This window comes from Henckelia pumila, chromosome 4 (assembly GCF_033568475.1).
Source record: "Henckelia pumila isolate YLH828 chromosome 4, ASM3356847v2, whole genome shotgun sequence".
In the NCBI taxonomy this organism is placed as follows: Eukaryota; Viridiplantae; Streptophyta; class Magnoliopsida; order Lamiales; family Gesneriaceae; genus Henckelia; species Henckelia pumila.
In genome coordinates this window covers 96,116,559-96,119,210 of record NC_133123.1, presented here as the reverse complement: position 1 = coordinate 96,119,210, position 2,652 = coordinate 96,116,559, and the positions used below count along the sequence as shown (strand labels likewise).

Here is a 2,652-nt window from a genome sequence, read left to right as displayed (position 1 = left end):
AGCCAATGTCTGTAACAGATACCTGGAATCCACTGAGTAAGATTTCCATATGTGACAGAATGGTGTCACAATCATGAATTTGATCGTGCAGTGAGATTAAATTGTCACTTTCTTTAATGTAATCCTGGTCGGATGAAAAAGAACCATAAGCAAGAGAATATTAGTTTTCACTCAAGAATACATATTAAAATACAATAAAGAATGGATTAAAAAAAAAGCAATAAAGAAGGTCATATTAAAGGTGGATTGAACAAATAGCTTGCAGCGGCCATGGCTGAAATATGTTGGAAAAGCTGAGGAAGTGGCATAAATCTCTCTAAAACTCAAATCCAAGCAACCTCCAACAATAAAACACCAAAATCGATCGGGAAACGACTGCAGAAACGCAACTAATTCCGACAACCGAAATGAAAATTTGTGAATTTCCTTATGGAATGGGTACCGAGAGAAAGCTTGCGACGAGATCTTACCAAACATGTAGTCAACTGAACAATTTCGTCAAAGAGGTGGAGGAGGAAGGCTTGAGATTCAAATCGGCGGCGCACAGAAAATTATGGACTTACAAAGCATTCCTTCATCATCGCTGCTCTCATCATTTTCACCGGCATACTGGAAAACAAAAAATATTTAAGTTAGATGGCATCCCTTCTAAAAAGATTTGAAATTTTGATCTCTAAAAAGGGATTTGGTTACCGCATTGTCTTCATCAGAAGCCAGATTTGCTGCAATTGCAAAAAGATATGGTCAAACAGAACAAAGTTGCCCTTGTCAAATTAACATTCAAGAATCAGTTCAACTGGCCTCATTGATCATATGAAAATTGACAATGGTAGCTACTGGCTTAGCCACATTTTTTATGAACACCTAAATGACTTAAAGAGCAAGAGTGAACTATCACAACAAAGAAACTATAATAAAAACTGTGAACATGCTACATGAATTTTGTTCCATAAAACAAGTATATATAACAACCAGAGGCAATACAACTTTCTCCAACTGTAAAATCTCCTTCAACATGAAGAATGGGTAAATACGGGTAGGAATTCTAAGTGGTAGCATGAACTTACACTCTGAATCCTCATCATCCTCATCACACCATCTATTCCAGTCAACTTTGATGTAAGGAGGTGGCTTTTCTTCGGATTTTAACAGTATTTTCCACCACCCTTTTTGCTCTTTCTGAACAGAGCATAGAATATTCCTCAAACCAATTTTTGTCTTACATCCCTGCAGCAAAGTTTCATTATAGCAATGCATAGAAGAAAAAAAGTTGGAATCCAATCTTTATATTCCCCAAAATTAGAATTTAGAAGATATGCACTATCTTTCAAAAAAAGGTCTTTGACAAAAGTTGATGGAATGTTTGCAGGGATGAAAATAAAATGAAGTGGCAAAACTGAGGAGTAAACAATTGATAGATCTAAGCAACAGAATTCACAATATTGTGGTTATATCATGCACGAGTAACAGAAGCCTTGTACACCTCAGAGCTACAGAGAACAACAGCGAAATACAACACGTTTGGTAATTATACTTAATCTTTTCACTGGCACAAGCTTCAAAACCTGTTCCCTAACCCAACAACAAATCATACAAGAAATACAAAAGAAAATGAGAAGAAGACTCTTCTAACTCATTCTTAAATCCTAAAACTAGAATCAAATTTCACCAACTACTTCACACAAGGAACAGAAATCCATATTTCATTGTGAGTATATGCTGAGCGATAAAAGAAGACACTGTCCTGATTTAACGATAGCTCAATGATGCAGAAATTGCCAGAAACTAACATCATATAATTCAGCCACATTATCCAAGAATATTTCCCTTGAAAAAAGAAAATAAAAAATAACGAAACCTGAGGGTTAATATTATAATAAAGTCGGAGAGTGACGAGGAAGGGCTCGCCATTGACGCCAACCGCAGAGAAACAAAAGACGCCTTCAGGTTCACATTTGACAGAAACATCCTTAACGTCGGGTAGTGACACGGCAGGTATACTTTGTCCGATCGATGTGCCCACAAAACCTCCGGCTGCCGGCTGCACAGCACGAAGCAAGCAAGATCAAACTAAAATTCTTCCGCCATTAATTACCAACACTACAAATTTCAAGTTATTGGGGATACCTACCTCATTTCCTATTCCTAGAGCCAGGGCTGAAAACTGAAAAAGAAAGGGGATCGATTTTTTTTTCTTTTCATGGATAAATGATAGAAAGAAATGTGAAAGGAAAAAACAAATATAAGGTACCCGTGCATTCTTTTTTACTTCGGCAATTAGAATTATAAATTTTAGTTTTTAACTTTTTACTTCATCAAAATTAATTTGATGAAGTAAAATGTTACAAAAAATTATTAGTGAAGCCAAGCCCGTGTTTTTTAAGTTCTGAAGTAAAAAATAAGTTTTTACTTCGGCAATGATATTACCGATGTTTATTGTTCCATATTAATTCGTCAATAATAATTGCCGAAGTAATAGACGACGAAGTAAAAAATCAAAATTCTACTAGTGAATTATGTGCATCCAAGTCCCGTTTATATGTGCTTCCAATCCAATAAATAAAAGCCCACGAAATTTTGAAGGTTTCCTTCCCGAAAAATAAAAAAATATGACTTTTGAGATGGCGCGGGAGCGCAGTAGAAGGGCGCGGG

At 36.0% G+C, this 2,652-nt stretch overlaps 1 pseudogene; it reads right to left on the bottom strand.

Annotated features, from left to right (window-relative positions):
• Window positions 1-528: 528 nt before the first annotated feature.
• LOC140861430 (co-chaperone protein p23-2-like) lies at window positions 529-2,136 on the bottom strand (annotated as a pseudogene).
• Window positions 2,137-2,652: the final 516 nt, after the last annotated feature.